This window comes from Oncorhynchus nerka, linkage group LG22 (genome assembly GCF_034236695.1).
Source record: "Oncorhynchus nerka isolate Pitt River linkage group LG22, Oner_Uvic_2.0, whole genome shotgun sequence".
NCBI classification, from domain to species: domain Eukaryota; kingdom Metazoa; phylum Chordata; class Actinopteri; order Salmoniformes; family Salmonidae; genus Oncorhynchus; species Oncorhynchus nerka.
This window is the reverse complement of record NC_088417.1, coordinates 38,530,270-38,545,049: the sequence shown is the minus strand read 5'-3', so window position 1 is coordinate 38,545,049 and position 14,780 is coordinate 38,530,270. Positions and strand designations below refer to the sequence as shown.

The 14,780-nt window shown below is 42.5% G+C and overlaps 1 long non-coding RNA gene across 1 annotated transcript in view; it reads right to left on the bottom strand.

Moving 5' to 3' along the window:
* Positions 1-14,780, bottom strand: part of LOC135563881 (uncharacterized) — a 90,985-nt gene that overhangs the window by 10,223 nt on the left and 65,982 nt on the right. Inside the window, exon 2 of the long non-coding RNA XR_010460623.1 lies at positions 76-161. This is a non-coding gene — a long non-coding RNA (uncharacterized LOC135563881). The remainder of the gene's footprint in view (positions 1-75; positions 162-14,780) is intronic.

Genomic DNA, 14,780 nt, shown 5'->3' with positions numbered 1-14,780 from the left:
ATCTTTTCTCTCGCCTGCAAAAATGTAGCCCTGGGGAGTGCAACACAGTTATAAAGCAAGTATAAATGAACTCACCCACTTTATTGTCTCCTCTTCAACGTCATGACTTCACCGGTCCTTAAATCCACACCTGTTGTCCTCCATGCAACTGCAAGTCTTTACTAAAAACAGAACAGGATAGAGAAAAAACGATGTTGAAATTGAACCAAAAACCAAAATAATTAAATAAGCTTGTTGTAAGGCAAAGTGCTCAGTTAGAGACTCTCAAACCAGAAATGATTGATTGAAGAGACATTCAATATTGTTATGTGTTCGGCTAAGAAGAGTTTGTTTCTGCGAAAATTCAAAGCTGCACTGTCTCAGTTCTCATCTCAAACGTAGTCCTTTTGGGAAGCTGTGAGGAAACATGCACCGAATCCGTCTTCCCCCCATAAATGGAGAAGATAAGAGCAAGCATTTCATTTTAAGCCTATGTCTGCTCCTTGAAATATCGTCACATGTGGGGTCCTGGGGTCTCTTTGAGGAACTGCTCTTAGTTTCAGTCTCTATCCCCTACACTACAAAAATGGTTCCTAAATGGTTCTTCCTCAGCTGTTAAGGTTCATTGTAGAACTCTTGCCCAATAAAGAACCTTTGAGTTAAGTGTAGGGTTCTTGACATGGCATCTACAGTTCTTCGGAATTATCAACGTTTTTTTAAATGCATGGAAACCTGTAGATATGTCCCTTTCATAGCATACAACAAATTGACCAGTGTTAATTGGTGTTGATTTTTCAGAGTTAAATTTATAGTGTTGATTCAAAAGTTAAATTAACACTCAGTGGCGTAAAATAACTATAGTGTTAGTTTTAATAACCAGAGTTGAACCAACACCACGCCCGTCATTATCATATTTCCCAGCATTTTCTAGTTGAGGTTGATTTCAATATATATGTTTTTGCATTGATTAATCAATCTTATGTTTCTCAAATATAAATTACATACATTTTTATAAACTATTCCAATCTCTTATTGCACCCGTTAGTGAACTGGTGGTTCCACTTAAGATGTTTAAAGGTCCTGAATAGTCACACTATAATGTACTTTTTCTCGCATAGCTAACTACCAGAAAGTTTGAAGTGGGCGGGGAGCTTACACTGAGTGTGCAAAACATTGGGAACACATTCCTAATATTGAGTTGCACCCCCTTTTGCCCTCAGAGCAGCCTCAATTTTTTCAGCGCACGGACTCTACAATGTGTTGAAAGCTTTCCAGAGATGTTGGCCCATGTTGACTCCAATGCTTCCTAAAGTTGTGTCAAGTTGGCAGGATGTCCTTTGGTTGGTGGACCATTCTTGATACACACAGGAAACTGTTGAGTGTGAAAAACCCAGCATAGTTGTAGTTCTTGACACAAACCAGTACGCCTGGCACCTACTACCATACTCTGTTCAAAGGCACTTCAATCTTTTGTCTTGCCAATTGTCATGACTTTCCCTCCTGGCTGAGGATCAAAGAGAGGGGCCGGTTTGATGACTTTAATGACCGGTCATAAACTTTCTTTCTCTGGCCTTTTGCAGTTTGGAGAATGTAATGTTTGAGTGTTTACAACAGAGAGAGACTTTGCAGTATTTTAACATCAAAAGATTGAGCATTGAAACAATATTTCGAACATAAAAAATGTGGGAAATTGTTGCTGGGCATCCAAACAATAATCATGTCAAATCAGTTGTTGTTTTGTGATATCATTAAGGACGGTATAATGAAATAACATTAACTCTACAAATGTATACGTCCCAGTTTTTCATATTTTCATCTAAATGTTGTGGAACTTATATGGTTAAATATGAAACTATTTGTGAGAAGATGAAACGTTATTTTAGCCTTCTAAATGAGATAATTATTTTTCATATAGACTTTTACCAAGTCAGTAGCCATGCCCATATGAGCACAGACATTGTGGCAATGTGATGGAACTACCCTCCAAGGTGAGGGCATAAAAGGACTACTAACGAAATTTACATTAGACCAAAACATGAGAACGTGAGGATTTGGTCCACACTTTACAAAATGGTTTAAAAACTACAAGACCAGTACATTGCCGGGTTGCTACTGGCGTGTAAAATGGTTTAAAACTACTTGACCGTGCAGCGTGACCGAGTTGAATGTTACGAAATGGTAAGAGCCTCTGAAACTCAACAGAGAAGAAGACTAGATATAGACATGCACTGGCTGAAGCTCTGCATGTAACGTGACGAGAAAAGAAGAACATTTCCCTATCAAATGCCTGATGTATCCAGTCTAACAAACACTTCCAGAACAAATAAAGCCTACTACTACAACTACTAAGGACATTGATTCAGAGGGGTTGGGTTAAATGTGAAAGACACATTTCAGTTGAAGGCATTGAGTTGTACAACTGACTAGGTAATCCCCTTTCCCTAATATAACCTCTGGTGGACAACCAGAGACTTAGACTTTCTGTCAAACTGTTCGTCACAGACGGATCGAGGGGTTTCAACAGAGAGACGACAGACAAATACATCTAAGCGTAAAATGTTGTTGCATTACTAAATCCTAATGATCGGTTGTTAGGGTGCTATTATTCAACTGTATGTACAATAGTTGAATTCCCTTATCTCTCCTTCTCCCGCTCTTTCTTTCCCCAACCCCTTTCATTGTGTATCCAGCCGTCATATCGGGTTAGTCCACTAGGGACTTTTCATTGCATTATGTTAGTAATCAATTCAACCTATATTGTGTGTGTTTACGTAATTCTGTGTGATGATTTAGTTAGTTACTAAATAAGTAATTAAGCCAGTCTGTGTATCGCTGAATCACCATTTAGACTAGGGTTCGTGCAGATTTGAAGTCAACAACGTTCAGAATGAGACTGATATGATGTAAATATAATAAAAAAGTTGACTGTTATTAATGTAAGATATATTTATATCTTTAGAGTTTAAAGTTGGGAAATAGTAACTCGTTAAATAACTTTTCCCGTGGTGCCCCAAGATTGCATTTTTTTAAATGTTACCTTCATTTAACTAGGCAAGTCAGTTAAGAACAAATTATTATTGACAATGACGGCCTACACCGGTCAACCCTGAACTGGGCCAATTGTGCACCGCCCTATGGGACTCCCAATCATGGCCGGTTGTGATACAGCTTGGATTCGAACCAGGGTGTCTTTAGTGACACCTCAAGCACTGAGATGCAGTGCCTTAAACCACTGCGCAACTCATGAGTTAATTGTTACGTGATTAATTGAATCACGTAATAACTAAACATAGTTAATTGATTTGATAAAATAACAGTCATCCCATTAATAGTAGTCATGTCACAACACAATTCACCCTCTGAATGGCACACATACACAATCCATGTCTCACTTGTCTCAAGGCTTAAAAATATTTCTTTAACCTGTCTTCTCCCAATCTACACTTATTGAAGTGGATTTAACAGGTGATATCAATAAAGGATCATAGCTTTCACCTGGTCAGTCTATGTCATGGAAAGAGTTCCTAATGTTTTGTACACTCAGTGTATAGTGCACTACTTTTGACCAGAGGTGCACTTTATAAGGTGCTATTTGGGATGCAAACACTTCTATGCAAACTGGTGTTAGAAGGTGAAGGGGATGGTCAGGGGCTAACTTTACGAGACAAAGGCTTAGAATCTGCATCCCTCCACCCCTAATACACAAACATTCACACATCTCCTGGGGCCAAATGAATACCTGTCAGTGAGTATGTGGGTTTCACATTACAGCATGTGATTTCATTAAGTGTGCCCTTCAGGGGTCTGCTACGCCAGGTGGTGGTCCGACAGTGCCAGAACTAAACTTAAAGCCCTGTATCTACATTGCAAATATACTCTTCTGTTAATGTACATGATGGCTCAGTCCTGCACTCAAAAATAAGACCCAACTGCTGTTGAACTGTCATAGTGTCCATAATTCAAAGGCTTGAGTACATTTAGGTTGAATTCACACTGTGACAGATGCACTGTCAAACTTTTGTATAGTTTCAGCCAGTAGTTTTGAATGTAGCGCTCACGAATGAAAGTGGTCCCCAGAAATTGTGTACTGTCTGCCACGTGCGGATAGGTGCACCAAGTCCTCGCTTTATAGTGCTGAGCAATTAACCAAAATGTCAGTTGTTCAGATATTAAACAAGTAATTGACCGAGGTTGGTTCAATTACTTGAATTCCATTTAGTTCTGTTGTTTTTGTGAGCCCAAAGCGCCGTTTCTCTAGAGAGAAATAAAATAATTCACAAGGGAAATGAAGAGGAGACCTATATGGGACACTGGGATGAGGTGATGACTTTAAGGAATTAAAAATTATAAAGTCATCAAATAAAACAAAGTAATATACACAACTGAAATATTTGTAATATTTCATAGTAATTTCCTATTTTACTATGTGGACCTGACAGAGACAATGGAATATTTTGTTTTGGGTTTTGGAGCTTTGGAGCTTTGGAATTGCAATGCAAAATCTCTAATAATAGTTTTATTTTATTATACATGAATGTTAAAAAAATTACAGACTTTTTTCATAATCTTAACGAAGCCAAACCGACCTCAAAATGCACAAATGTGGGGGAAATGCCTCTGCACAGGTTCCAAAAAAACAGTAACTTTCAATTTAGGAATTTTGTGGCTAATTTAAAACAGTATTTCTGCGTGTAGATTATGCATGTATGAACTACACATTGACACATCCAGCTCAAAGCACGAGGTTTAAAAAATGCATACTAGATGCCAAAGTACCGTTCAATCTCTTTAAAACCTCTTTACTGCCTGCTACTCAGGCCCAGAAGCTAGGATATGCATATTATTAGTATATTTGGATAGGAAACACTCTGAAGTTTCTAAAACTGTTTGAATAATGTCTGTGAGTATAACATAACTGATTTGGCAGGCAAAACCCTGAGCACAATCCATCCAGGCGAACATTTTTTTAGCTCAATGTGTTTTCTATTAGATTTCTATGGGAAACTAGATTTATGAGGCACCTGGTTGCAGTTCCTATGGCTTCCACTAAGATGTCAACAGTCTTCAGAAATTGGTTGATGTTTTTCCTTTGGGAAATTAAAAAGTAGGGCTGTTCAGTCTGAGTGTCAAGCCAAGTGGACTCTTTTGTTTGGTTCGCGCGACCTGGAACTTGCTCCACGTTGATTTTATCCTCTATTGAACACAGTATATTCCGTCTTAAATTTGATTGATTATTGACGTTTTGGATTAGGAAAGTTCTTTGAAATGTTTGGACCAAATTTACAGTTAACTTATTAGATACTTTGTAGGCATGTTGGGCGAGTTGGAACCGGTGTATATCTGAATCAAACGCCCCAAATAAATTGACATTTTGGGGGTATAATGAAGGAATTTATCGAACAAAAGGACCATTTGTGATGTTTATGGGACTTTTTGGAGTGCCAACAGAAGAAGATCTTCAAAGTTAAGGCATGAATTATATTGTTATTTCAGATTTTTGTGTAGCACCTGCCTGGTTGAAATCTGATTTTCATGTGTTTGTATGCGGGGTGCTGTCCTCAGATAATCGCATGGTCTGCTTTCGCCGTAAAGCCTTTTTGAAATCTGACAATGTGGCTGGATTAACAAGAAGTTAAACTGTGTTTTGGTGTATAACACGTGTATGTTTAATGAATTATTTTAATGAGTATTTCTGTTTTTGAATTTGGCGCACTGCAATTTCACAGGATGTTGTCAAATCAATCCCGTTAACGGGATCCGAGCGGGAATGGGGTGAAGGGATCCCTAAGAGGTTTTTAATACTGAAGAATTTGTATAACCTCAATATCTTCAAGTTCTATTAATAAATTATAATGCGCACGTTGAATAGTACAGTGCAATTCTTTATATGATTAAACCATGGATTTGACCTTGCTGACTTCTCATCTGCAGTTGAAATAGAGTTATGGGACTGCTGCCTTGGTTCTGACTGTCATTCTATTTTAATCACCAAAGATTTATACAAATCTGGAATTATTTTAATCACCAGAGATTTGGATATAGTGTATTTAGAATCAGATTTTTGTTTTGACATTTTCTCCATGTAGAGTTATGCAGTATTAGTCTCATTTTATCCCATGTACTGATAGGATAAGGCTTTATTGAAAATACTCCCCTTGGTGACTCACAGACAGGTAGTTTCCGATAGGCCGTGTAATGTCATTATAATCTATATCCCAAATGACACCCTATTCCTGATTTAGTACACTACTTTTCACCCGGGCCCTAAAATGACCTTAATTGGTCATCATAGAAAAGGGCTGCCAGTGGAGAAGCCTGTTAGGGTGGCCAGAGGCTAAATCTAAATTCACCCCCTTTCCTGTCAACAATTCTCTGCTTTTCACAGCCTTGCCAATCCTCTTTCTGACTCGCCTCTTTTCATCACCAAAACAGCTGCCTCCAACAATCAGGCAAATGTGTGTGTGTGTGTGTGTGTGTGTGTGTGTGTGTGTGTGTGTGTGTGTGTGTGTGTGTGTGTGTGTGTGTGTGTGTGTGTGTGTGTGTGTGTGTGTGTGTGTGTGTGTGTCCGATAACTTTCATATTGTGATTTTGATCTATATGTGGGTAAATATGCAGCAGACAACCAGAGACAGAGACAGTGAAACGCAGAGGAACCAAGGAGATAACGTGCTCAGCACCCCCTACATTCTTAGTAAATGGACTTTGAGTACCCCAGCATAGACCTTAACATGTACCCTCCAACGTCAATTTATCCCAAGTATAGGAACATAATAAAATGCAGTGCTAACAAATCCTAAAGTTTGAATAATGCGTGTGTGAATAATGGAGCTGAGCCCATGGCTGTACAGTGGGGAGATTAAGCATGGAGCTAGCCAGCTATCAAGGCAGGCAGGGATGCAGGCTCAGGCTTAGTTGTCCTGACTCAATGTTGGCGTAGCCTAACTGGGGTTTAGGGGGTTAATGCAGCTGGGGGCAAGGTCTGATCCAGGTCCCATCGGTAGCCGACGCGACTTCAAAGAGTCTAAATGGCCATCTCCTCTCGGCTCAGACACACTGGGCAGCCCAGAAGTCCCAGCTCACAGGTCAAACTTAGTTTAATCTTTTCTGGATCGTGCTTGCATTGATTGTGAATAGTTTCATGAATACAGCAAAGGGCCTTGATTCCATATCACATCGAAACATATGGTCATTTTTTCAAAGGCTGAGATTTTCCGACTTTTATGTAAAGCCTTTTCTCTCTCTCAATTCTCTTTCTCTCCTTCTCTCCCCTATCCTTCCCTACTTGTTCACTTCCCTCACTCTCTCGTTTTGCATAGAAGGTCACAGTAATTTCCCCCTTAGACAGATAAAAAATAAAAAACATTTGCATAGTGATGAATTATTCAAAGTCCTGCCCTTGAAATGGAGCGCTGCAGTCGTAAACTAACACACTCTTAAAAATGCTGGGTTAAAAACAAGCCAATTTGCATAAATATTGGACAGAATACACGTTGCGTTATTTATACCCAGCCAGCAGGGTCACAAACAACCCCTTGTTTTCTTTAAATTGCGTTGTTGATCCTGGGTTACTGAGCTATGATCCACCAGGTCAGATTAGAAAACAAGAGGCACATCTTAGTAGGGGCGTGGCTGACAGATAGTTATTATTGGCTTACACAAGAGTATGAGTTCCTATGCATATCCTAATGTTGATAGTTACCTTTTTATAATATTTGTGGCTGCTAGTAAGTTCATGATTAAACATAATCTTGTACATTGTACATAGAGTAAGTTATAGCACCACCATGTTTCTCAAATCATATTCTACAATAGTTGGCGATTAAAGAGCATCCCCCCACTGAGTCTCTGTGACCTGGCCTTGACCTGTGTCAGCGTCCCGTGGCTGGCCACCCTACCTGGTGAACAGGTGTCAGATGGATGGACCAGCATCTGCTAGGCTACCCTGCAGCCCCTCAACACCAAGGATGCGGTATGCTTAGTCTTAATATGGAGACCGGGGAAGGGTCGGAAAGCAAACAGTCACATTGAAGTGTCTCTCTCCCATATGGCTGCACTAGAACCGATTTACAGATCCCATATTGAATGATCAAGAATGATTCCCACGTTTAGGTGTCAGGCTGTGTGAGGCTTGCAGTGGGATCAGTCACCAACACCAACAGTCAGCAGACGAGGCAAATAGTCTCCATGCAAATTCAGCCTGCCATGCAGCATGTAGCTAAATGACTAGCAGCTGGTATTATAAAAGGCATGCAAATACTGTTGTTAGAAGGAGAAGGCAGGCTCACTGATTGAGTGGAAACAGTGTGAGTTCCAAATGGAACCCTGTTCCCTATATAGTGCACTCCTCTGGACGAGTGCTCAGAGAGCTCTGGTCAAAAGTAGTGCACTTTGTCGGGACGAGGGTGCCATTTGCAAATCAGGACGAATCAATGCTAACAAACACCATGCCTGCCAATTATGAGGCTTAATTCACTTTTTCTCTCAGTCTCCAATCCATTTCCTTCTCATTGAGAATAGAGAGAAGCAACTAACTCAAAGGAAAAATTTAAATTTGAGGATTTCTTTTCGCTCACAGAGGCTACATACCAAACAGCATCCTAATCCCTATTTAATGAACTACTTTTGAACAAAGCCCTATGGTACACTATACAATACAGGCAATAGGATGCCATTGGGAATGCACACATATTTTTTATTTTACCTTTATTTAACTGGGTAAGTCAGTTAAGAACAAATTCTTATTTTCAATGACAGCCTAGGAACAGTTGGTCAACTGCCAGTTCAGGGGCAGAATGACAGATTAGTACCTTGTCAGCTGGGGGGGTTTGAACTGTCAACCTTCCGGTTACTAGTCCAACACTCTAACCACTAGGCTACACTGCCTAGTTAGCTCTTTTATGCTGATTCGATTGGTCAGTCTTTAAGAGTTGCCATAGATCGGACCAATCACAGCGATCATACAGGAGAGCTGGAAACAGGAATCTGATGAGAAAATCTAATTATATTTGTTGAATGTGCCGAATACAACGGGTGTAAACCTTACCGTGAAATGCTTATTTACAAGCTCTTAACCAACAATGCAGTGTTTAAAAATATATATATTTGTATTTTTTAAATTTTTTATAAAATATTTTAAAAAGTAACGAGGCTATATACAGGGGGTACCAGTACAGATTAGGCAAGGTAATTGAGGTAATATGTACAGTAGGGGTAAAGTGACTATGCATAGATACTAAATAGCAAGTAGCAACAGCGTAATAAATGGGGTCAATGCAAATAGTTTGGGTAGCCATTTGATTAACTGTTTAGCAGTTTTACAGTATGGCTTAAGGACCCTTCTGGACCTAGACTTGGCCCTCCGGTGCCGCTTTCCATGCTGTAGTAGAGAGAACAGTCTATGACTTGGGCGACTGGAGTCTGACATTTTTTAGAGCCTTCCTCTGACACCGCCTCGTACAAAGATCTTGGATGGCAGGAAGCTTGTCCTCAGTGATGTACTGGGCGATACGCACTACCCTCTGTAGCGCCTTGCGGTTGGATGCCGAGCAGTTGTCATGCCAAGCGGTGATGGACCAAGTCTGAGATCTGAGTAACCCATGCCAAATCTTTTCATTCTCCTGAAGGGAAATAGGCATTGTCGTGCTCTTTTCACGACAGTCTTGGTGTGTTTGGACCATGATAGTTTGTTAATTATGTGGACATTCTCGATCCTCTCCACTACAGCCCCGTCGAACGGAATGGGTGCTCGGCCTGTAGTCCATGATCAGCTCCTTTGTCTTGCACACGTTGAGTGAGAGGTTGTTGCCCTGGCACCACACTGCCAGGTTTCCTTCCTATGTTAATGATGGTGTTGGAGTCGTGCATGGCCATGCAATCATGGGTGAACCGGGAGTACAGGAGTGGACTAAGCATGCACCCCTGAGGGGCCGCGTGTTGAGGATAAGCATGGCAGATGTGTTGTTGCCTAGTGTTTAGTCCCAGTTTAGCGATAAGCTTTGAGGACACTATGGTTTTGAACACTGAGTGGTAGTCAACTAACAGCATTCTCATGTAGGTGTTCTTTTTGTCCAAGTGGGAAAGAGCAGTGTGGAGTGCAATAGCGATTGCATGATCTGTGGATCTATTGGGGCGGTATGCAAATTGTAGTAGGTCTGTCACGCCCTGAACTTAGTATTCTTTGTTTTCTTTATTATTTTGGTTAGGTCGGCTATGGGTGATATATGTGTTTTTGGCCCTGTCTAGGGGTTTTGTATGTCTATGGGTGTTTACTAGTCTAGGTGTTATGTATGTCTACAGTTGCCTAGATGGGTTCTCAATTAGATGCAGCTGTTTATCGTTGTCTCTGATTGGGAACCATATTTAGGCAGCCATATTCCTTGGGTATTTCGTGGGTTATTGTCTATGTGTTAGTTGCCTGTGTCTGCACTTATCATATATAGCTTCACGTTCGTTTTGTTGTTTTGTAAGTTTGTTTAAGTGTTCTTCGTTTCATTAAATAAGATGTATTCAAATTACGCTGTGCCTTGGTCTCCTCCATTCAACGAATGTGACAGAATAACCCACCAAACAAGGACCAAGCAGCGTGAAAGGGAGGAACAGCGTTTTGTGGAAGAATGGACCCGGGAGAAGGATGAGTGGGTAACAACCTGGGAGGAGATAGAGAGGTGGTCGATCGATCCAGGGAGAGTACCAGAGCCTGCTTGGGATTCTATGGAACAGTGCGAGGAGGGATACAGGAGAATGGAGGAACGGCGACGATATAAGGGTACACGGCTAGCACGGAAGCCCGAGAGGCAGCCCCAATAATTTTTGGTAGGAGACCTGAGCCAACTCCTCGTGCTTACCGTGGGGAGCGTGTTACTGGTCTGGCACCGTATTATGCGGTGGAACACACGGTGTCTCCAGTGCGCATTTCTAGCCCGGTGTGCTCTATTACAGCTCCTCGCATTTTCCGGGCTGGAATGAGCATCCAGCCAGGAAGGAGGGTGCTGACTCAGCGCTCCTGGTCTCCAGTACACCTCCATGGACCAGGATATCCTGCGCCTGTCTGCGTACTGTGAGTCTGCACAGCCCTGTGTGTCCTGTGCCAGCCCCCTGCATTTGCAGTACCCAGTCCAGAGCGTCCGGCGACAGTACCCAGTCCAGAGCGTCCGGCGACGGTCCGCAGACCGGAACCTCCTACGACGGGCCGCAGACCGGAACCTCCTACGACGGGCCGCAGACCGGAACCTCCTACGACGGGTCGCAGTCAGGAACCTACCACGACAGGTCGCAGTCCGGAACCTACCACGACGGGTCACAGTCCGGAACCTACCACGACGGGTCACAGTCCGGATCGGCCAGAGTCTCCCTCCAGTCCGGATCGGCCAGAGTCTCCCTCCAGTCCGGATCCGGCCAGAGTCTCCCTCCAGTCCTGATCCGCCAGAGTCTCCCTCCAGTCCGGATCCGCCAGAGTCTCCCTCCAATCTAGAGGCGCCACTCTCTCCAGACTCGACCATCAGTCCAGTGGCGTCCTCTAGTCCGTGGTTGGCGGTGAGGGTTCCCGCTCCAGAGACATTAAGTAAGTGTGACGAGTCAGAAGTGGAGCGGGGTCCACGTCCCGAGCCAGAACCGCCACCTCAGAGTTATGCCCACCCAGACCCTCCCATATAGGCTTAGGTTTGTGGCCGGGAGTCCGCACCTTTGGGAGGAGGGGTACTGTCATGCCCTGACCTTAGTATTCTTTGTTTTCTTTATTATTTTGGTTAGGTCAGGGTGTGACATGGGTGATGTATGTGTTTTTCCCTGTCTAGGTGTTATGTATGTCTATGGTTTTCTAGATTGGTTCTCAATTAGAGGCAGCTGTTTATCGTTGTCTCTGATTGGGAACCATATTTAGGCAGCCATATTCCTTGGGTATTTCGTGGGTTATTGTCTATGTATTAGTTGCCTGTGTCTGCACGTATCATATATAGCGTCACGTTAATTTTGTTGTTTTGTAAGTTTGTTTAAGTGTTCTTCGATTCATTAAATAAGAAGATGTATTCAAATTACGCTGCGCCTTGGTCTCCTCCATTCAACAAACGTGACAAGGTCTATGGTTTCTGGGATGATGATTTTGATGTGAGCCATGACCAGCCTGTCAAAGCACCTCATGGCTACATACATGGTAGTAATTTAAGCAGATAACCTTGGCATTCTTGGGCACACTGACTATGGTGGTCTGCTTGAAACATGCAGGTATTACTCAGTCAGGGAGAGGTTGAATATGTTGGTAGATACACTGTTTGTCATCACATGCTCTGTGTACGCATCTTGGTAATACATCTGGCCCTGTGAATGTGACGTGTTTAAGGTCTTACTCACATCGCCCAAGGAGAGTGTGATCACACAGTCGTCCGGAACAGCTGGTGCTCTCATATGCGGCTGAGTTTCCCTTTATAATCCTTTATAGTTTGCAAACCCTGCCACATCTGACAAGCTTCAGATCCCATGTAGTAGAATTCAATCTAGCCTTTAGGTCAATGTGGATGTTGCCTGTAATCCATGGCTTCTGGTTGGAATATGTATGTACGGTCAGTGTGGGGACGATGTCATCTATGCACTTATTGATGAAGTCGGTGACTGATGTGGCATACTCCTCAATGTCATCAAATGAATCCCAGAACATTTTCCAGTCTGTTCTAGCAAAACAGTCCTGTAGCTTAGCAACCACGTCATCTGACCACTTCCGTATTGAGCAAGTCACTGGTACACCCTGCTTGAGTTTTTGCTTGCGAGCAGGAATCAGGAGTTTAGATTATGGTCAGATAAGCCAAAAGGAGGGTGGGGGAGAGTTGGTCTCAAGTTTTTTTCCCTCTAGTTGCACATGACATGCTGGTAGAATTGAGGTAAAACAGATTTAATTAGATACAGACCACCACCCCTTGTCTTACCGGAGGTTGATGTTCTGTCTTGCCGATACATGTAAAACCCAGCCAACTGTATATTATCAACTGTATATACAGTGGGGAGAACAAATATTTGAAACACTGCCGATTTTGCCGATTTTCCTACTTACAAAGCATGTAGAGGTCTGTCATTTTTAATCATAGGTACACTTCAACTGTGAGAGGCGGAATCTAAAACAAAAATCCAGAAAATCACATTGTATGATTTTTAAGTAATTCATTTGAATTTTATTGCATGACATAAGTATTTGATACATCAGAAAAGCAGAACTTAATATTTGGTACAGAAACCTTTGCTTGCAATTACAGAGGTCATATGTTTCCTGTAGTTCTTGACCAGGTTTGCACACACTGCAGCAGGGATTTTGGCCCACTCCTCCATATAGACCTTCTCCAGATCCTTCAGGTTTCGGGGCTGTCGCTGGGCAATGCAGACTTTCAGCTCCCTCCAAAGATTTTCTATTGGGTTCAGATCTGGAGACTGGCAAGGCCACTCCAGGACCTTGAGATGCTTCTTACGGAGCCACTCCTTAGTTGCCCTGGCTGTGTGTTTCGGGTCGTTGTCATGCTGGAAGACCCAGCCACGACCCATCTTCAATGCTCTTACTGGGGGAAGGAGGTTGTTGGCCAAGATCTTGCGATACATGGCCCCATCCATCCTCCCCTCAATACGGTGCAGTCATCCTATCCCCTTTAAAGAAAAGCATCCCCAAAGGATGATGTTTCCACCTGCTTGGTTGGGATGGTGTTCTCACCCTGGGGTTGGGGTTGTACTCACCCTTCTCCTTCCTCCAAACACAGCAAGTGGAGTTTAGACCAAAAAGCTATATTTTTGTCTCATCAGACCACATGACCTTCTTCCATTCCTCCTCTGGATCATCAAATGGTCATTGGCAAACTTCAGACAGGCCTGGACATGCGCTGGCTTGACCAGGGGGACCTTGCGTGCGCTGCAGGATTTTAATCCATGACGGCGTAGTGTGTTACTAATGGTTTTCTTTGAGACTGTGGTTCCAGTTCTCTTCAGGTCATTGACCAGGTCCTGCCATGTAGTTCTGGGCTGATCCCTCACCTTCCTCATGATCATTGATGCCCCACGAGGTGAGATCTTGCATGGAGCCCCAGACCGAGGGTGATTGACCGTCATCTTGAACTTCTTCCATTTTCTAATAATTGCGCCAACAGTTGTTGCATTCTCACCAAGCTGCTTGCCTATTGTCTTGTAGCCCATCCCAGCCTTGTGCAGGTCTACAATTTTACCTTGATGTCCTTACACAGCTCCCTGGTCTTTGCCATTGTGGAGAGGTTGGAGTCTGTTTGATTGAGTGTGTGGACAGGTGTCAGGTGCAGTTAATACAGGTAATGAGTGGAGAACTGGAATGAGTGAGAGCTGGAATTCTTACTGGTTGGTAGGTGATCAAATACTTATGTCATGCAATAAAATTCAAATTAATTACCTATACAATGTGATTTTCTGGAATTTTGTTTTAAATTCCGTCTCTCACAGTTGAAGTGTACCTATGATAAACAATTACAGACCTCTACGTGCTTTGTAAGTAGGAAAACCTGCAAAATCATCAGTGTATCAAATACTTGTTCTCCCCACTGTATGTCCTGGTTCAGCCAGGACTCTGTGAAATAATATATTACAGTTTTTAATGTCCCGTTGGAAGGATAGTCTCGAACAGAGCTCATCCAGTTATTCTCCAGTGGTTGCACATTTGCCAGTTGTCACGATCGTCGTACTAACTGGAAATATACTCAGACCAACGTGCAGCGTGATTTGGGTTCAACATGTTTAATAAAGGAAACTCACAAAAACAATAAACAGCAAACGAAATGTGACGCTCAAGCAGTGCTCACATGCAACTA